The sequence below is a fragment of the Lepidochelys olivacea genome (genome assembly GCF_965140295.1).
Source record: "Lepidochelys olivacea isolate rLepOli2 genome assembly, chromosome: 4".
Taxonomy (NCBI): domain Eukaryota; kingdom Metazoa; phylum Chordata; order Testudines; family Cheloniidae; genus Lepidochelys; species Lepidochelys olivacea.
The window spans coordinates 98,198,864-98,220,939 of record NC_140414.1 but is presented as its reverse complement, the minus strand read 5'-3'; the positions used below and the strand labels follow the sequence as shown (position 1 = coordinate 98,220,939).

General features: G+C 39.3%; 1 protein-coding gene and 1 pseudogene across 2 annotated transcripts in view; one reads left to right on the top strand and one right to left on the bottom strand.

The window, feature by feature from the left end:
• FRYL (FRY like transcription coactivator) overlaps nucleotides 1-22,076 on the bottom strand; it is a 416,688-nt gene that overhangs the window by 322,586 nt on the left and 72,026 nt on the right. The gene's annotated exons all lie outside the window — the stretch shown is intronic.
• LOC311519456 (small ribosomal subunit protein uS19 pseudogene) lies at nucleotides 19,136-19,564 on the top strand (annotated as a pseudogene). The gene has a single exon. The product of its transcript is annotated as a small ribosomal subunit protein uS19 pseudogene (transcript).

Below are 22,076 nucleotides of genomic sequence, written 5' to 3'. Positions count from 1 at the left end.
CACTTCTGGTAAACAGGTGTGCCATTCATTATTATCTTCTGTGCTTCTAGTATTTAGTGTATTGATCACTCTGTCAGAGTACTTTACTCAGAAATAAAAGGAAGGAAACCTAAAGCAAAAGGAATAATGCAGCTGTATTTCCCCACAGTGTTTCCTATTAGAATATGTATATTAGGTGTAAATTAGAGGTATATTTAGAATAATATTTGTTTCTTAAAATCACCAATCAGTAGCACAGAATCAACACACAAGTCTCCCAATCATTCTATGGTTTGTGTGTGTTTGTGTGTGTGTGTATTTGGTAAATAAAACAATATGACTGTCCATTTGTAGTTTTATTTCGTTTTATGGTTGAGATATCTACCAGTCTATAGGCTATTAAGGTATATTTGTGCCCATCCACAATATTAGAGGCAATTCATTAGACTCCTCAGTACAGGTTTCCCTTGATTCAACAAGTTTCTTAAACATGTGCATGACTTCAGTGGGACAACTCACGTTCTTGAAGATAATGGGACTACTCACATGCTGAAAGTCAGGCATTTGCCTGAGTATCATACTAAATTGAGGCCTCTGTCCTCAACCTTTCTGTAGTGAAAGTCGTCAGATGAATTTCCAAAGCAGATAGAAAATGGCTAACTTGTGAATCTGTGAATAAACAAATATATAGTGAAGAAAATTAGCTATCCATACAATAACTGTACAGTAATCATTTTAGCAAGCTGTATATAAAAGTAGGAAAGGAACAGAATACTACCAAGAAAGAAACAAATGATTGGTGATAGCCTCCAAGATACTATGGGCATACTACATCCTGGTAGCCACTTTGTAGCTTTTCTTAAACTCATTCACCTGGTTATACTTGAATAAATGTTTTGATTACTTCATGTTTTTCACTGTATGAGGAAGCACTTTTTTGTGCAATACATTATGTATATGACTGTTATTTCATCTATAGCCAATGAAAGATTTAAACAATAATTGAATGAAAAAGGCAGCTCTAGCCCAACACAAGCTAGTGCACTTCATAAAACTGACATTTTTGCTACAAAAACTATTATACAAAAAGTCAAACAGAAAAATTAAGTTGACTGCACAGCATAAATCATGCATAACTAAGTTAACATAAAGCAAATTAATATGTAACTTTAAGGGTGTGTTACTTAGAGTTGCTAGAGATCATACATATCTGAGGTTTCTTAGTGTTCTGTGCAGCTAGAAAGAAACCAGTTGGATGCCTGTATTTTGTTTACAATTTTAGTAAAGTAAACCAATCTTTTAAATGACAACATCCTGACTACACAGCTGGTTTAACAGAATGTTCCTGATTCAATTTAAAAAGGAGTAATGCCTAAAACTGCTGGCACAGAGACAGCTTCCTGAATCTAGGCCATACGAATGTCACTTCATTGTTGTTAGTGAAAAAAAAAGCTCAGCTATAATCAGACCTTAGCCAGCACTGCAACATTTTGCCAGCTAAGCAAGCCATTAAAACCCCAGTGATGGAGTTCAGCTGGGTTTCTACTATATATTCATCACCAACAAATATTTACAATTGATGTATTGCACATATCTGAGATTTTTAATATACTGAAGCCTTCCGAAGAGAAATTAGGAGTTTCCCTAATGTAAACTTTGTACTAAAAAAAAAACAAAAAAACTCATTTGTAAAAATGTTTTAAGAGAAATATTTATCTGAAAACCACATTTTGATATACTGTATTGCATATATACTCATCCTATATGTGTGTGTGTGTGTGTGCGCGATGTTCTGTACATATTGCATCACCTAAATGGAATATTTTTGACAACAAAAATAACTTAGTTTTCCCGTTCAGCTCAAGTCACTGGGCTATCAATATGAATTACAGTACCTAACACAGAAAGCACTACAGCCTTCCTTTAAGGTCTGCTCACAGCCATTATGCACAATAGATGATGATAGAATGTGACTAGCAAGCACTGAGAACATCCTGAAAAATGTCTACTATGCACACAGTTATATCATAGTGTCAATTTTCACAAAATCTGGTGAGAAGGACTATTATGATTATTAAAAGCCAGCTGAATACTGGAAATTCATGGTTAACCAGAAGATCCCCTAATACCTAGGTACAACGTGGTGAAGAAAGAGTCAGTAAGGTGTTTCACTGTCATGCTTACGTAATAGAGGACATAATGGAAATACTGTAATACCATACAGAACCCTCGCTCATATGACAATTACTTTTATTATATCTGTGTGTCACAACTAATTTTAATAACCTAGAATGTACCTTCATTTCCTTTTTTTAATATTTTACAGCAGTCTTTTTGTGATCAAATCCTAGACTATTTCAGTTTCCAAGCAATATACAGTAGTCAAATAATTTTAAGCATTTTTAAAGCTACCATTTTTGTATTACACCCTGGATTTATACTCTGAATGGGAAAAAGTCCATTTTCTGTCATATATTTACAAACTAAAATATAGTTAAATCAAGAGCACTGACAACTGTAAAGATTTCTTTTCAAGCTCTAATTTGGAACATTTTCAGCCCAACTTTTTAAATACAAAATATAAACACACACAGTTTTTGCTTTGCAGCTAAACAAGTATGCAGGGTCTAATTTCAAGAGCTTTATTTGCTACTTTTAAAAAATTATGGTTAAAAGTTGAAATTTTAGAAATGGTTAGTCCATAATATGGACTGAAGCCTTTGATACTAACACCATGTATGTCTTGTAAGCTATTCCAAGACATGTTCAATGTCCCCTTATGAGTATTTCTCCTGGGTATTTCTAACCTGTTTAATAATGCCTCTAAGACACAGATATACATGATGCACCATAAAGATGATGATCTTTCAGGTCAAAGATCTAAGCAGCAGTGTTTTGAGGTTATACCTTGGTGGGTGGAGGCTCAACACATTTCAGCATGCCTCAAAACAATCCTTAAATTACCCAAATATTGCTTAAAATGGAGATGTCAGAGATCACTCTTAAAATCCCCTATGGGCCTTTTAAACAATTACAGGTACATAAGGAAATTAAGCACACAGAATATAAAATATTTAGGTCAAAATTTAAAAACACTTCACATTTTTCAGTTTAGTCCATTCTGCCATTCTGAATTTATCTGGCTGTGACTATGGTATTACAGCCTATGTACCACAGGACACAAAAACTCCCTGACTTGAGATCCCTGCATTAACTATGAGAAATTGGAAGTGAGTTGAGGACAGAGTGGAAATCTTAACACAGATCATCCTTGTTTTTGTTGGCTCCGTTCAGACATGAAAGCTCCATAAAAATGCAGGTTGGGGCATTTAGAGCAAAAATAGTTTGAGATCTAGTTTCCTGAAAATAAAAAAATATTAGTTTCCCATCTCAAACATAAGCATATTAATGAACAGAAAAAGTTATGCCCACTATATTATTCACAATCTGCACAGTTGATTTTGCTTCAAAAGAACATTATGTGCTGACAGAACTATGGAATAGTACTGGTGTCAGATAAATAACAAATAGACCCTGGTCTCTGCAGTTTTCTTAGCCAGCAAAGGTAGCAAAGAACTTAGAATGAAACCAATATTATCCAGGAAATTAAAGAATGACTTCTCCTTACTTGAGAACTGGGAAGCAGATAGAGCAGTTTTCTGGTCACTGAATGTATATACCAGGTTTTAAATCACACTGTATTAATCTACTGGTTCATGCAAAAAATACTATTTTTAACTAGCTTAAAATTTTACAGATCAGCATGCAAAATGAAAACTATCAAGATCTTATTCTCTCAGTGAAGAAAATATACTTACTGCTACTGCTCCAGGACTTTAAAAGGGACTTTATGTTAATTTCAAAAAACACAGAATCCTGTAAACTCAACATTATGCCTCAGGCAGCTGCTGCAGCAGCAGCAGCTGCTATGGTTTTGTTGTCAAACTATTGTCCCTTCTTTGCTCACAGGCAGCAGAGTTTTGGCCCACAGTGTCGCTATTTCATTGCCATGCAGTCTCTGAGTGACGCACAACTAGAGTAGAAACGCTGCTGAATGCAGATGAACTCTCTGGTATGGAAAAAAGCTTACAAATTTGTCATAAGAATGCACTGAAGGGCATCTTCACCTTTCTTTATGCAGTAATACATTACTTCCACAGTCTAGAAACAAAATAGTAAACACAGAAGACAGTCTGATCTGTAGCCTTTTGTTAGTCATTTTGTTTTTAGTAAACACAACGGGCTAGAGCTCTGAACCACAGGCTTCAACTTATTCCAATAGCTTTAATTGCTACTAGAATAAAAACGGATTAACAACTGCAACAAGATCGTCACGTCTCCTCCTCCTCAAACAGCCGACAGTTACACTTTAGTCTATACAGCTCCCAGCATTAGAAAAGCTTTTCTCCTTCTAGACTTCAGAGCAAACACATTCTTTCCAGAGCTCCATTCAGTCAGTCAATAAGCGGTGACTTCTCAGCATTCTTGTGAAGATGCACAGTACAACTTCCCACTTAATCCACTGGAGATAATGCTGGCTAATGGATCGGGAGGATGATGTAATGAATACTGTGGCTCTAAGCCTACATCAGCTCTCTAAAATTGCTCAGCTCAACTAATGTTTCTTCCTGCCTCTTAAACCCAGATGTCTAATATCTCATTTCCTAACTGCAGAGAAAGGTAACTGCATTATAATTAAATGATAACTTTAAAATATAAACAGAGTCAGATATTCTTACTTTAAGGATACGTGATTCCTTTTGTACACTGCCATAATATTCACACTAGAAATCAAAATGATGCTGACAAAGAAAGATCCATTTATCTTTAAAACAAAACAAAAAACCTTCACTCCACAGCAGTCATGGAAGATTGACAAAATGATAAACTAGAGCTCCTTTGACATACAGGCATTTTTATAACATACAGCTCTCAAATTCAGTAGGAGCACATTACATGCTAAAAATATCAATAGACAATTTTAAAGAAAAATGTATTATATTTAGCATAATTATGAGTATTTCCTTCAAGTGCTGCTATCAGTGTGCAAGTACAATTTTCCCACTTTCCTCACCCCAAATTTTAAATTTTTAATCATTTACTTGTGACATATATATTTACAAAGAGAATAGAAAAATCTGTGATGTTTAATTCCAGACTTGAAATATTACTTGAGACAGATCAAAAACGAAGGGACATGCACAATTTTGCGCTTGAAACATTTGTGATATTAAAGACAAAGAAGAGGTTGATTACATTAAATGTTTTTGACCATATTACTTTGCCATTAAAGATGTGGAAGAGGCCTTTGAAAAAAGATTTCACAAGCACTTGGAAAACTATATTCAAAAATAAAACAGAAATTAAAGACAAGATCCCTGCCCTGAGGAGCTTTCAGTTAATATTAGAGGGGAGAACTGAAGTAACAAATTGTACTGAAATGGAAGGCAAATAAGGGCTACAGTGATAAAAAACCATGAAGTCACTCAGTTTAGATATGTGCATATACTTGCAGTTCAAATTAAAAGTTTATTTTTTTAAAATTTTCTCAACAATTTAAACAAAAATATTATGAGTAAATAAATAAATAGTTTGCCCTGAAACCACACTGAAATTTCTATTTGAGTCAGTGTTTGCCGGGAATATTTCCTGACATCTCAGACAGCTATGGAAAATACTAGTTTTCCTATGATAAATTAATGTAGCGTTACTCATGCATTTAAGGAAAGATAATCAGGCTATTGATGTGGCCTTAACAGACTCAAATACAAGAGGTGAAGAAGCTGCTCAGCTGCACAGCTCGAAACCCCGGTGGAGCTTCACTAATAATAGTCAGAAACCTAGGCCTGGCCTCCGCTACAAACTTAGGTCAACGGAAGCCACCTTAAGTCAACCTAATAATGTATGCATCTACACTACCAGATCCCTTCCACCAACCTAACTTGCCTGTAACATCAACTTAATTACTCCACATCTGCAAAAGGCTAGGGCTTAATTTGATGTTGATGGATCGACAGAGAGGTAGTGCAGATGCAGCATTGTGTAAGTCAACTGAATTGCCTCCAGCAGATATCCCATAATGCTCCGCTGTGACTGCTCTGGAGATCATTTTCAACTCCACTGCACAGCAGCCAGGTACACAAGAAACAGCCCCTGCCCTTGTAAAGCTCTGGGAACTTTTGTATTCCGATTTCCTGTTTCATCAGCATGGAGAGTTCGCCAGCCCAGCTGATCATGGCAACTCAACACTCCAAACATGCTCCAGTCTGAAATACACAGGAGGTGCTGGATCTTACTGGTCTGTGCAGAGAAGAGTCTGTGCAGGCACAGCTCCAATCCAGTTGAAGAAACAGACATCTACACAAAGATCACGCAGGGCATGGTGGAGAAGAGGGACACGCAGCAGAAGACAAGGGACGCAAACAATCATTCTGGTTCTGCACCACAGACATGCCGGTTCTACAATGAGCTGAATGTGATTCTCGGTGGCAACCACCACTACCCCGAAACGCAGCATGGATACCTCCCAGGAGTCTGCGTCCCAGTCTACCTCAGGCAACAACGAGGAAGACATTCTGGACAAGGAAGAGGAGTAGGAGGAGAATGGGAGACGAGAGAAGTGGATCCATTCTCCCAGAGTGCCAGGAGCTATTTTTAACCCCCGGAGCCCAGCCAGTTGCAGGACAGCATGGTGGCTGAGTATCATGCCAGAGAAGGCACTCTGGAGTGAGTATGCAATTCCAAACAAACTGTAGGGGTTACATTTTTTTGTATTATTTTATGTTCAATATGAAGAAAAACTGAGGTGCAGTGGGCATCTGCTTCCCAGTGGCCACTCCAGCTACGCAGAGGGTTCCCCCATCCCGAAAAGACTGTTTATGTGCACTGGGATGGCCTGGGAGTTCTCCATGGAGATACTCTGCAATCCTTTGCAGAAGGTTTCTGTGGAGGGTTGCCTTATTTCTTTCACCACAGGAGGACACTTTCCCACACCACTACAGTATTAACTCTGATGGCATCATTGCAGTACACCACATAGCAGCATAAGGACCAGGTCTGTACCCAAACGTTTGCAGCATCTGCTCCCTTACCACCTCTGTTACCCTCAGGAGACTGATATCACTTAGGGTCACCTAGAGGAGATGATGGAAGTTTTCACTAAAAGTGCTTATACCACAAACAATAGAACATGTGATTCCCCCATCCATGGTGATTTACAGGTCCCTCAACCATGGTTTCCCTAACATGCCAGTGGTTTGGATGGCAGGGATCGGCGTTGACCTCAGAATCCACAAGCCGAGGGCGACTGCTACTGGCAGTGTTAAGGAAATAGATGGGAGCTTCCTGTATCAGTTCTGGCCACAAACCCCCACCCAGGAGCTGCCTTAGATGAAGACCACAATTTGGGAAGCTTAATGCTGGTTCCTTGTCTCAAAAGACACATCCATGATACTAAGAGTATGGGGAATTGTCCACCTGTACTCCCAACATGGGTTCCCCATAAGTTGCAGCACAAGGCCCTTCACCCATGCTGCTGGACCATACTCGCCATGGCTGATATAGCAAACTAGTTTATTGAATAGCTAAGGATTCTCATTAAAATAAAAGCTGAGATATTTATGGGATTGCATGACTTCTAGAACTGGGGGGCAATAAGGGCAAGTCTACACTACAGTGCTACATTAGTGCGGCTGCAGTGCTGTAGCACGTCAGGTGAAGACATGCTATGCCAACAGGAGAGCGTGCTCCTGTCAGCATAAGTACTCCACCTCCACAAGTGGCTGAAGCTATGGTCTTCCGCCAACACAGCACCAGTGTGGACAGCACTTATGTCAATGCAACTTGTGTTGTTCAAGGGGTTGTCTTTTTCACACTCCTGAGTGACGTAAGTTACATCGACTTAAGTAGTAGTGTAGATGCGCCCTCAGAAAAACAGCCAATATCATGCAGCACTACTGTTAACTCCTACATCAGCTTACAGTTTTCAACGTGATCGGGGACAATACTGACAAAAACAGAATTTCGCCTGCTGACACCAACTGTGAGTTTGGCCGAATGAGTCTTGGGGTAGTTTCAATTGTTTTCCCCATCATACCAAAAGATTGTTTCATTGTTATTTCTATGCAGTCATAGTTACTAATTACTTTCTTTGGTAGACTTCTTAAGAGGAAATACAGACTTCTTTTAGATGTGACTGATGTATTAGAAAGCCAGTTGCAAGTTGTGAGCCCTGACCCCTGCGCCGGGCTGTGAGCCCCGACCGTGATGCATGGCTGCGCACCCTGACCCTGCGTTATATCGGGGTAGAGATGTACATTTTAGAATTCCCAATAATTCAAACCATTTGATTGTTCCCCCTCCCACATTAAAATTTAAATGTGTCAATATGTTAATATTTATCAAGTTACAGGTTTTGCACGTGTAACTAACATGCTTTATACTGCAGCATTTGATTTTTAAGTCCAAAGAAAAGGAGAGAAGCAGTAGGAAGGACTCATGGATTTTAGTTTGAATACTCAGTTTCTCTATATGTGTACAAAGAGCAGAACAGTGCAACTCAGCTCAAAAGACCCAGAAACATCCAGAAGTAAGCTGTGCGGATACCAGATATGTTCAGTAGTTGTTTCTGAAACTGTAGAGGCAGTTGTCATTAAGGGAAAGAAGTCTTGCAATTTCCATGCATTCATCATCTGAAACCTGTGCCAAACCAGAGCTCAGGGGAATAAAGATAATAAATATAGGCATTAACAGCCCTGTAAGACTCAAGTGGCTGATCGACCAGAACCACAAGATGTGTCTGCTGCCAGTGCTGGGTCCCAATTCCTATACCACTCTGAATACAGAGGAGTGTTAATCCACCTTTATTTACTAGGGAAATCCTCCATTAGGATAATGTTTAGACCACTGCAGTGTGTTTTATGGATCAAGAGGGAGAGCATTTGAGTCACTCCCTAGAGGCTACAGAGCTTGTGGAACTTACATATAGCTATTAACTAACTGGCTTGAATTGGTATTTTGTCTCAGCGAGAGAGAGACAGCATGCACACAGTAAGGTGAGGGTTTGTACAGTCTTATTGACTGAGCTAGATTTATGGGGGAAAGATAGCACCAGAAAGAGTGAGAGCCTTATACAAATCCAGGGAATCGATATTTTATATGCCGATAGCACTGTAAGTTAATATTATTTTGATCAAACTGTGAAGCTGATCCCAATGCCTGTACTACTTTGGAACTAGTGAGAAGACCAGTCAGCTATTATCCCAAGCAATGTTGCTAACTCTAAGGATCCCAAGACTTTTGTTTGTTGAAAAGGCTCTGAAGTTTTGGGAAAGAACTGAGGTTCTGCCATACTTCTCAAACTCTGAAGAATCCAGATAACATACTACATATTATAACCATGCTATAGACCAAGAAATCATCTTGGAAAGAAGATCAGGAGGTAAATGTGTTTAGAAGTATAGAAGTATAAATGTTATGTTGAAACTCTGAGTTTAAACTAAATAGGGAAGTCTGTATGAGGACCAGTAGACTTACTACCTAAAAGTATTTTTCAGTTATTCATAAGTATTCCAAATACTATTTACAGTGTGTGTGTGTGAGAGTGAGCGAGAGAGAGAAATGTTTGTTTATTAAGAAATTATGTACTACTCTTTGAAGTTGACTGAGAACTGGTCCTCAATCTCATGGCTGTTGTTTATAAAATCCTTGAATGTAAGAGTTAACTCTGTATAATGCTCACTGAAAGTCCTGAAAAGACAGAACTCTGGCATGTGCTTTAGCAAAGTGTGATAAAATTATACACAATACTGCATCAGCATCCCTCCCTACCTGTTACATAGGTACCTAGAGCCAAACTTTTAAAGATGTCAATAAGCACCTGATTGGATTTTCAAGAGTGCCCATGCTCCTTACTCTGACATCAATTGGTGTTAGATGCCTAGGAACATTCATGAATCCCATTAGGTAACTGTCTGCATTACTGGATACTTGCCATGTTATTTACATTTTGAAGACTACTTCTAAATATAAACAGTATCTACTATATCATTCTCTTATTTAAAATTTCTAATAAGTATGTAGATTGAACAGGTCCAATAGTTATGGACAAGAGAATAATCTTAAAAAAAGAATTTATTTATTTTACATTTTCATTAATATATTGGTCAAAGTTCGTTTTTAAAATCATTTTACTCCTGTTGAACTACATTTTACCATTTTAACTCATAATTCATGCATTTTACCTATTTTCCCCTCCAACACAAGTTTGTGTGTGTGTGGTGAGAGAGAGACTGTCTCCCATCTCTCCCCCTCCTCAAAAAGTACCATCATATTCATCATTCTGAATGTCTTCTCTATCCCATCATAAAAATAATTTTAACTAAATCCCAGCATAAACACTACATGAAAAATCACCACTAAAAACATTCTGATAAACTACATAATATACCCAAGTCACACTGTTCCAAAAAGCTCCTTAGCTACATTCACCTTCAAGATGATAGACCGTTACTGAAATGCAATTTCAGTAACAGAATGACATCTAACATAAAATATACAATTTATGATGTTCGATTATGGCTATGAATTTTCCATAAAGTGTTGGAGAAGCTATATTGTGAACAGACAGATTTTATCTTGTATATGGTTAAAGTTCTTTAAGATCATTAAAGTAGCAGCTGTTAAATACAGTAACTCCCCACTTAACGTCCTCTTGCTTAATGTTTTCGATCTTATATCCCTGCTCAATTACAGAACATGATCCATTTAAAGTTGTGCAATGCTTCACTATAATGTCGTTTGGCTGTCTACTTTGTCCACAGCTGGCATCCCTCCTATGCCTCCCCCACAGCACTTCCCGCCCGCCAGCAGACCCTGCCGATCAGCACCTTCCCCCTCTACCCCCTGCCCGCGCGAATCAGCTGGCTTGCTGTGTTCAGGAGGGAGGAGCAAGGACTCGGCGCCCAGGCTCCCCCTGCCTCCTGAACTCCGCAAACCAGCTGATTGCCACAGGCAGGAAGGAGCGGGGGAGACTGCACGCCCAGTCCTCGCTCCTCCCCCCTCCCTCCGAATGACGCAAACCAGCTGATTGCCGCGGACAGGAGGGAGGGGGGAAGAGTGAGGACGCAGCGCGCAGAGTAAAGGGGGAGGTGGGGGAAGAAGAGGTGGGTTAAGGGTGGGGCTTGGGGTGGAGTGGACGGGCCGAGGGTTGAGCCCCCCGCCCCTTGTGCTTGCAGAGTAGGGGAAGCTGTCACTGCTGCTGTGCAACGTGCTTCTCCTAGCCTACAGCACCTTCAGCCTCCTTGCCTGCCTCGCTGTCTCCAGTGCCAGTGGGCTGTGCCTGTGTGGGGTAAGGCAGGGGCACCTCCCAACTATAGTACTGTACTGTATGGCAAAAAAAATTCCCTGGAACCTAACCCCCCCATTTACATTCATTTTTATGGAGAAACTGGATTCACTTAACATTGTTTCACTTAAAGTCGCATTTTTCAGGAACATAAATGCACGTTAAGTGAGGAGTTACTGTAATAGTTAACAGAAATTATTAGACTACCTACCTCTTACATAGCACTCAAAGTTAAAATTATTTTGATCAAACTGTGAAATGTTGCGCGCGCGCGCACACACACACACACACACACACACACACAAAAGGATAATTTAGTTTTAGGTAAATGCAATTTCTAGTGACTTTTTTTTTTTTTTACACTGACTAGACTGCCTTTGAAATATCTACTTACATTATTTTTCTGGGAATAAACAGTTTGACACTGAAATAAGTTCACTTGTACAATCCAGGCGCATCTTAACAGCAATCATAGCCCAAGACTTATGTTGATTTACAAACCTTAAAAATTCTAAGACTAAGGAAAAAAAATTGAAAGAACTACCTGATTCAAATGGAAGAACAGGTTACTACGAGTGGAAAAAGAAAAGGAGTACATGTGGCACCTTAGAGACTAACAAATTTAGTTGAGCATAAGCTTTCGTGAGCTATAGCTCACTTAATCGAATGCATCCAATGAAGTGAGCTGTAGCTCACGAAAGCTTATGCTCAAATAAATCTGTTAGTCTCTAAGGTGCCACAAGTACTCCTTTTCTTTTTGCAAATACAGACTAACACGGCTGCTACTCTGAAACCTGTTACTAGTGGAAAGAATGTGAAATAATACTAGTAAGTACCTACCATAAATCTGCACACACAGCCTTTTCTGGAAGGCCTAAAAGTTCTCAGCTTTCCAGACAAACAAGCAGCATCTCAAAAACAAGTTCTCCATAACAAACATGTGAAACTTACCCTCCTAATGTCCTGGAGCCTATGCGACCTCAACACAAAACTTAAATGAAAAATTTCATGACAAACTTGTTTCTCTTCATACAGTAAGTATTATTAGAATAGGATGAAGTCAATCTTTCTCCACTGGTTTTATCATCCTACTTATTGTGGTTTTGTGTTGCAAAAAGAAAAAATTACTAAAAAGGTAATGGGGTAATTTAGAACATTCAATGTTAAATCCATTGGAAAAATAAAAATACTACACATCGAAGGTCTTTGGGACCGTCTTGGACCCGTGTTTCTCTGCTAAATTTATAAACACCTTCTCACATACGCAGTCCCAGAAGGGTGACCACCCATTGTGAATTGGGTGGGTTAATCCCAAAATGCACAGTTCAAGTCCCAGTCCTGGGCTGAATGACTCCAGGACAGCATTTGTCTGAGATTCCCTGTGGTGACACTCGGCGCCTGTCCAAGGCTCAGGGGCAGTGCCAACCTCTTCCATGAGGGGAAAGGGGGGGAGGAGGTGCTGAGGTGGTCTTCAGTGCTGGATCCTCCACTCCCCTTTTTGTCACAGTTATTTTTAGTAAAAGTAACCTTGACAAAAATCTTAGCTTTACTTATTACAACAATCTGTAGCCCAACAACACCCCCCCCCCTTTTTCCCCCTATGACTGCAGGTTGTTAATGGGCCACTTCACCTTGAATGGGGTCCCTTAGAATGTGTGTTAACTACTTATGCTAAACAATCTGTTCCACCTTGTATTTAACTGTGACACTCTGAGTACCTTTCCGGAGACTTAAGGAAGAGCACTGTGTAGCTCGAAAGCCTGTCTTATTGGACCAACTTCTGTTGGTGAAAGAAAAATAATACCTCACCCACTTTGTCTCTTTGATCATGGGATCAGTTAGATACCAACACAAGTATTCTGTAGTATGCTCTTGAATCTAAGAAAGTTTTAACTTGTAACCAGTGAACTATAAAACTGTGAACAACAGTCAGTCAGTTTTAAATGCATCTCATGTGCTTTCTTCCAATTTTGACATACTAGGAGTCTCCAAGATCTTATTACAGAAATAGTTGGGTGATTTGGAGTCCAACTCGAGGGTTTGTCTCAGCAGGCAGTTCTAGGAAGGTAGTAATCCCGGCCAACTTGATGACTTTTGATTTTTGATTATCTTGATTTTTGCAGCCACCCTGACAATCTCAGCCTGCAGAATTTAAGTTTTTGGTTTTGGAGGGGGAGGGTTTTTTTGGGGGGGCGCGGGGGGACTGGGGGGGACGGGTCATTCGGTTTGGTTTGATACAGAGTCTCACTGAAGTGTTAATGCTAAAGCCCAACAATTATACTAATTGTTTCAGGGAGCTCAATTCCCAGTGGTTCTATATTAAAGAGCAACCTGAATGAAAAAGAAAGCTAGTTTTCCCTCTCTGCTGCTTCAGATCCACTTAGTATTTCCCAGAAGGAATACAGGAGGTAAACTTCATTGTGTACCTAGTTTCTGAGTGGTAGCCATGTTAGTCTGTACCAGCAAAAACAACGAGGAGTCCTTGTGGCACCTTAGAGACTAACAAATTTATTTGGGCATAAGCTTTCATGGGCTAAAACCCACTTCATCAGATGCATGGAGTGAAAAACATAGTAAGCTATAAATATTATAGCACATGAAAAGATGGGAGTTGCCTTACCAAGTGGGGAGCTAACAAGGCCAATTCAATTAAGGGGAGGTGGCCTATTCTCAACAGTTGACAAGAAGGGGTGAATATCAAGAAAGGGAAAATTACTTTTGTAGTTTTGTAGTGCTAAAGCTATATAACTATATAAACCCATTAGAAGCATAAGCTTCTCTAACCCTTGGAGCACAATTAAAAAATGAATTCATCCCTCTCCTCAGAATAAGTTTGGTATCTCTATTTTAGATACATACCTTACCTACAAACAACATTTATTTTACGTGGACTGTAATGCAAGCTAGCATGCACCAGCGTTTGGACATTTTTTCTGTTCCTCAGCTTATTGGCAATACTGCAAGTCAAAGCATTTCATTATCCCCCCTATAAATACTAATTGAAAAGGAAGAGTGACAAGACAGAACTCACATGTGACATCCCTTGGAAAGGAAGAGAAAATACTCATTACCACCTCGTGGTGTCTCAAAGGAAGAAAAATGGAATTACTGAAGGGCCTCCTATCATTCTCTCAAAATGGATTACTCATTTAGAACTCATATTTACCACCTTTAAACACAGAACTTGGGTAGCCACCTTAGCACTGTAAGGGTAACCAGAACTCTATTAACTAATACTTTACTACCAAGAAACATATTAATCTCATCCTAGCAGAACTGCTTGTTGAGAAATGGGATTTATGTTCATAAAAGGAAACAACATTAATATACAAAACTAATGTGGACACACTTGAGTAATGAGAGTTCTGTATGAATTATATATTTGATTTATACAGATCTCAATTTTTTTAAAAACTGTCCCATTACATGAATTCCCCTGCCTCATAATGTAACTGAAGGATAGGTCTGCTGATATAACTGCACGTTTTGCACGCTATAAGTCCGATGGTCTATGCCATCGTTACACTGGGCAAGCTGGCCTGCATTAATATTATGGAAAAAGAGGAAAGGAAGATCCAGAGAAAGGAGAGGAAAATTAAAGGATTCATCTATAAAGATACAGGTGATTAATCAAAGGTAAATTTTCCCACTGGGTTTCTCAGTGCATCTCATCTTTCTGTATCTACCTTCTACACTGTAATCTCTTTGAGAAAGGGACTGTCTTGTACAGCCCTGAGCACACAGCTCTTAAATAAATTATAAATTTAACTGAACTGTATTCATTAACATCTGTAAAAGCTTTATGCCTCACACAGTTCATCACATTAAGTATTTCAGAAAATTAAGTATCTTCATTTTTTATTTTATTTATTTATTTTAAAAACTACAGTCATCCTACTAGCTTTATAAATCTAAAACAGGTATACAAGACTATTTCTAGTGTATACTCAGGGAAAATACCCATTAAGCACAACATCCACTTTATCTATAAAGCATTCTTCTGTAAGGCTTTGGCTTCTGCCTTAAATCAAGCAGGAAAAGGTTACTTTTATTAATTTAAGGGAAATGTATAGTTGCTGTATTTTAATCCTAAAAATAAAAAGTTAGCATTTTACTCTATTAATTCCACATAAAGCAAATATTTTAGGTTCACATAATTCTTCTCTTCCATCTTTAGCGTTACTGTCAGAAAACTACTGTTATTGAATTATACAACTTTTAACAGTTAAACTTGACAAACTCAGTGTTTCACCTGAATTTACATTCATTTATAAGCTACGCTTCTTAAAACATCAACTATATTCTTTAAATAGGAACAACAACAACAACTGGAAACTTTTATTTTGAATCACATACAATTCAGCCAGTCATGTAAGATAGGCAACCTCACTGTTTGAACATTTTTTTTTAAATTTTGAACAGCTTTATTACATTTATTCTGATATTGCTCAATATCTGCTGACATTAATAAACACTTTCCTAAAGCTTATGTGTCTATTTTATTGATTGCTTTAATTACCTGTTTTGACAACACCTGCCTTCTACTGTATTCCTCATTGGTAATGCTGTAGTACATTGCTCTGTTCCATAAGAGCACCTCATTCCATTACCAGGATACAAAAATAGAAATAAGCAGATAATTTAAATAGGATTCAGCTACTATCCGCTATGGTTAAAAGAATGATCCCAGAACAGACTGCAAATCTGCATTTTGTAAATGATGACATCACACTTTTCTATTAGAATAGTCATGTAACACTGATTTGAGGAAATTACTTCTAATGACAGCCAGTTGGCAGGCATTTAATGAGTCAGAATAGAGAATTAATCTTCAACGGCAGGATTAGAGTTTTGTATGCTTTGTTTTCCTCAATTGCTCAACCACCGATAGTACATCAAATACAAGATTAAACAAAGGCCTCTCCATTTTTGCTACAGTAGATGTGTACCTGCAGGATTTCCTTTCCAGCTGGTTCAACAGTAGTGTTTTTCCATTCTAGAACCAGTGTCGTCCTTTTTTTACTAAGATTCACAACAAGATGTTGATTTGAAGCTTATTTTAAGACATAAGATAAAATTAACATTTTGATTAACTTTATACTAATAAGGTTCTAAAGACAGAAGGGACCATTGTGAACATCTAGTCTGACCTCCTGTAGAGCACAGGCCATAGACCTTGCCCAAAATAATTCCTACAGCATATCTTCTAGAAGAACATGCCACCTTGATTTAAAAATAGTTAGTGATGGAGAATCTACTCTGCCCCCTTGTAAATTGTTCCAATGGTAAATCAGTCTCACTATTAAAAATTTACGCTTTATTTCCAGTCTGAATTTGTCTAGCTTCATCTTCCAGCCACTGGATCTTGTTCTACCTTTCTCAGCTATATCAAAGAACCCATTATTAAATATTTGTTACCCAGGTATGTATTTATAGACTACAATCAAGTCACATCTTAACCTTCTCTTTGTTAAACTAAACAGATTAAGCTCTTGAGTCTACCACTATAAGGGACGTTTTCTAATCCTTTAATCATTCTCGTGGCTTTTCTCTGAAACTTCTCCAATTTATCAACATCCTTCTTGAACTGGGAGCACCAGAACTGGACATAGTATTCCAGCAGTGGTTGCAGCAGTGCAAAATACAGAGGTAAAATAACCTCTCTACTCCTACTTGAGATTCCCCTGTTTATTCATCCCAGGATTGTATTAGCTTTTTTGGCTATAGCATCACATTGGGAGTTCACATTCAGCTAACTGTCCCCCACAATCCCCAAATCTTTTTTCAGAGTCACTGCTTCCCAGGATAGAGTCCTCCATCCTGCAAGTCTGACATTCATTCTTTGTTTCCAGATGTATACATTTACATTTAGCTGTATTAAAATGCATATTGTTTGCTTTGTAAACTGGGTGCAAGCAATCCAGATCGTTCTGAATCAGTAACCACTCTTTCATTATTTACCACTCCCTCAATTTTTGTGTCATCTGCCAACCTTATCAGTGACGATTTTGTGTTTTCTTCCAGGTCATTGATAAAGCACAGGGCGAAAAACCGATCCCAGCGGGATTCCACTGGAAACAGAGCCACTCAATGACAATTCATTGAGTATCATTACAGTTTGAGACTTATCAGTTAGCCAGTTTTTAATCTATTTAATGTGTCCTGTGTTAAAATAAATAAATAAATTAGAACCATATAAAATTTAACAAAATGTCATGTGGTACCAAGTCAAGTGCCTTATATAAGTCTATATGTATTATATCAACACTCTTAACTTTATCAACCAAACTTGTAATCTCATCAGAAAAGATATCCAGTTAGTTTGACAGAATTTATCTTCCATAAAACCATATGGATTTGCATTAATTACATTACTCTCCTTTAGGTTCTTTATTAATTGATTCCCCTGGCAGCCACTCTATTGTCTTGCCCAGGATTAATGTCAGGCTGACAGGCCTATAATTACCTGGGTTGCTGGTTTACCCATTTTAAAAATTAGCACAGCATTAGCTTTCTTTCAGGCTTCTGGGACTTCCCCAGTGCTCCAAGACTTATTGAAAATCAATATTAAGGGTGCAGCAAGCTCCTCAGATGGCTCTTTTAAAACTCTTGGCTGCAAGTTATATGGACCTGCCGATTTAAAAATGTTTAAGTTTAGTGCCTTCTTTTTAACATTCTCCAGGAAAAGGAAAGCAGTAGATTTAATCTACCCGCATTTCAGTAAAACATTTAATACAGTTCTACCTGGGAAGTTATTAAATTGAAAAAGATGGGGAATAATATGAGAACTGAAAGGTGGATAAGGAACTGGTTAATGGGGAGACTACAATGGGTCATACTGAAAGGTGAACTGTCAGGCTGCAGGAGGTTACTAATCGAGTTCCTCAGGGATCGGTTTTGGGATCAATCTTATTTAACATTTTTATTACTGGCCTTGGCACAAAAATTGGGGGTGTGCTAACAAAATCTGTGGATGACACAAAGTTGGGAGGTATTGCCAATACGGAGAAGGCCCGGAATATCATACAAGAAGATCTGGGATGACCTTGTAAACTGGAGTTATAGAAATAGGATGAAATATAGTAGTTCAAAGTGCAAGGTCATGTATTTAGGAACTAACAACAAGATATTTTTTTATAAACTGGGGACGTATCAGTTGGAAGTGACAGAGGAGGAAAAAGACTTAGGTGTCTTTGGTTGATTACAGGATGACTATGAGCCACCAATGTGATGCAGCTGTGAAAAAGGCTAATTCAATCCTAGGATGCATCAGGCAAGGTATTTCCAGTAGAGAGGGGGGAAGTGTCAGTACCATTACACAATGAACTGGTGACACCTCATCCGGAATACTGTGTGCAATTCTGGTCTCCCATGTTTAAGAAAGATTAATTCAAACTGAAACAGGTGCAGAGAAGAGCTATTAGAATGGTCAGAGAAACAGCAAACCTACCTTATGAGAGGTGATCCAAAGAGCTTGGCTTCTTTAGCCTAACCAAAAGAAGGCTGAGGGGAAGATATGATTGATCTCTATAAATACATTAGAGGAATAAATACCAGAGAGGGAGAAGAGTGATTTAAGTTAAGTGCCAACGTGGACACAAGAACAGATGGATAATAAACTGGCCATCAACAAATTTAGGCTTGAAATTAGGCAAAGATTTCTAATCATCAGATGAGTAAAGTTCTGGAACAGCCTTCCAAGGGAAGCAGTAGGAGGCAAAAAACCTAACTGGCTTCAAGACTGAGCTTGATAAAATTTATGGAGGGGATGGTCTGATGAGTCTGCCTGCCATCTGAAGAGACACTGCCAAGATGACGGAAGTTGAACAGAAGAAGAAACGGAGCTTTAGGAAATTCTCTTACAGAGGTGTTGATCTGGATCAGCTCCTCGATATGTCCTACGAGCAGCTGATGCAGCTGTACAGTGCTCGCCAGCACAGGCGTCTGAACCGCAGCCTGCGTCGTAAGAAGCATTCCCTCCTGAAGCGTCTTCGCAAGGCCAAGAAGGAGGCCCCTCCCATGGAGAAGCCAGAGGCAGTCAAAACTCACCTGCGTGACATGATCATCCTCCCCAAGATGGTGGGCAGCATGGTTGGCATATACAACGGCAAAACCTTCAATCAGGTGGAAATCAAGCCAGAGACGATTGGCCACTACCTGGGCAAGTTTTCCATCACTTACAAGCTAGTGAAACCTGGTATCGGTGCTACCAACCCATCTAGGTTCACTCCTCTGAAGTAAATGATGCTTTGGGAAAATTTTTACTATATGTAAATAAAGAAAATGCTCCTGCTCCGGGGGGGGGGGGGGGGGGCGATGGGAGGGAGGCATGTAGCCTATCTGCGACTGCTAGCAGCAAATATCTCCAAAAGCCAGTGATGGGACACTAAATGAGGAGGGCTCTGAGTTACTACAGAGAATTCTTTCCCAGGTGTCTGGCTGATGGGTCTTGCCCACATGCCCACAGGGTCTAACTGATCATCATATTTGGGGTTGGGAAGGAATTTTCCCCCAGCTCAGATTGACAGAGATCCTGGGGGGTTTTCACCATCCTCTGTAGCATGGGGCACGGGTCACTTGAAAGTTTTAAACTAGTGTAAATGGTGGATTCTCTGTGACTTGAAGTCTTTAAACCATGATTTGGAGGACTTCAGTAACTCAGCCCAGGATTATGGGTGGAGGATAGGGGTGGATGGGTGAGGTTCTGTGGCCTGCAATGTGCAGGAGGTCAAACTAGATGATCATAATGGTCTCTTCTGATTTTAAAGTCTATAATACAAGTGGAATAGAAGGAGTGCTATCACTATATGAAGCGATTGCATCACCTGTTTTTTCCCCAAATACAGAACACAAATATTTATTGAACACTTCTGCTTTTTCTATATTATTATTGATAATTCTACCATTTCCATCTAGCAATGGACCACTACCATTGTCAGGATTCTTTTTTAAAAAAAACTTTCTTACAGTTCTTAACTCTGCTAGTCATAGATTTCTCCTTGTGTCCCTTGGCTTCCCTTATCAAATTTACTATAATTCTTAATTTCTGATTTATATTCATTACTATCAACTTCCCCTGTATTCCATTTGTTATATATATATATATTTTTTTTTACTGCTGCCCTCACTTCCCCTATAAACCAGGCTGTTGTTTTTAAACCAGCATAGCCTTCTTCCTCAATTGTTGGATTGTGGCTTTTTGGTGTCTAGTAAGGTGTTCCTAAATATTTCCCAATTATCATACACATTTTTCTGATTAAATTCTTCCTCGCAGCTGATTTGGTCATAATTGTTTTTAGCTTTGTGAAATTAGCTCTGCTAAAGTAGCCATAGCTGTAAAGGAGGTATCAGTGGCATCAGCTGCAGACTGGAGAGTGGTCTTGACTATCAATTTGCCTTTGTCTATCAGACACTGTAAATGAGCTCTGTCCTGCTGCAGAAGGCTGTCAGTAAATTCCACAAACTTGGAGTAGTTCAGGAAATCTTATTTAGCCATTTGGGCCTGGTAATTGGCTATCTGCAGAGGAGACTAGATGATGAAAAGGACCTTTCTCCCTAACAGATCCAGGTGTTTGCCCTCTTTTTCCATAGGAGTAGACCAGGGATGTTGCTGTCTAGCCCTTTCAGATGCAGCCTGGACCCACCAATGAGAAAGCCTTAGTGGATGGTTTCAGAACACTGGAACTCCTGCTACAGTCAGTGCCAGTCTGAGTTCCCCATGAGCTCTGGACACAACACTCCAGGGCATGGAGTCTCAGATGCTACCACAGGAGGGGAATGGACAATCTTTTTCTTTGATATCTTAAAAAGTAAGCTGACTCTCACTTTTTAGGAGGGTGTTTCTCCTTACCCTCTTCATATCTCCATTTCATGGACTTTTGGATCTAGACGATACCAAGCTGGAAGATGTTGATGCTGCATGGGCACTACCATGAGGCTCCAGACAATGAGGGAGAGAGTGGGAGGGTCCAAGGTCAGACAGGGACCTCATGGAGAGTTCCATCAGGTGCCTGTGGAGTCTGAAGTTTATGAGACTGCTTAGTGCAAGGAGGAAAGGAGTGGCAGATCTCTCACTTTGATGGAATCTGTTATTCCCCAAGGTAATACAGGCAGCTCTTGTGCTGATCACTCACCAGGAAGACCAGAAGGCAGGCCAGGCAGTGCTAGAAGCTTTGGGCATACTAAGCGCTCCAAACAGTGGGGGAACCCTTGATCCCTACTAATCACAAACTCACTACTATCAATATAGCTAATAAAAAACTATACACAAAATACATACAGGTAAAAGCTAGAAGGCTAGACACAGAAGGATACCATCCCAGACTACAAGCGGTAGAAAGGAACTGGAGAGGCGATCAGTCCGTGCCACCCTTTATGCCTTCAGTTGATAGCTCCAAGAAATGAAGGGCCCAGACATGGACTAATAAATGCTGCTATAATTTCTAGTCCTAGGCACATGGAGCACACAAACACCCACAGCGAATACCCACAGGATCAGCATTCAAAGTAGAACTTAACTAATAGCGAGCCATCCTTTCACAGAAGCTACATGATGAAGTTTGGCTAGAACTTTGAGCACGCTGGCAACAGGAGTCCTAGAGAGATTTTTACTGTGCAACGAGCTATCAATGGCTGATGAGGTTACGTGTACAGCAAGCAGTATATTCAAATGTATTATACACTTTAACAATTTGGCCAACAAAATTGCTTCCTGGTTTCCATCCACCAACACAAGATAACCTGACTTTAAAAA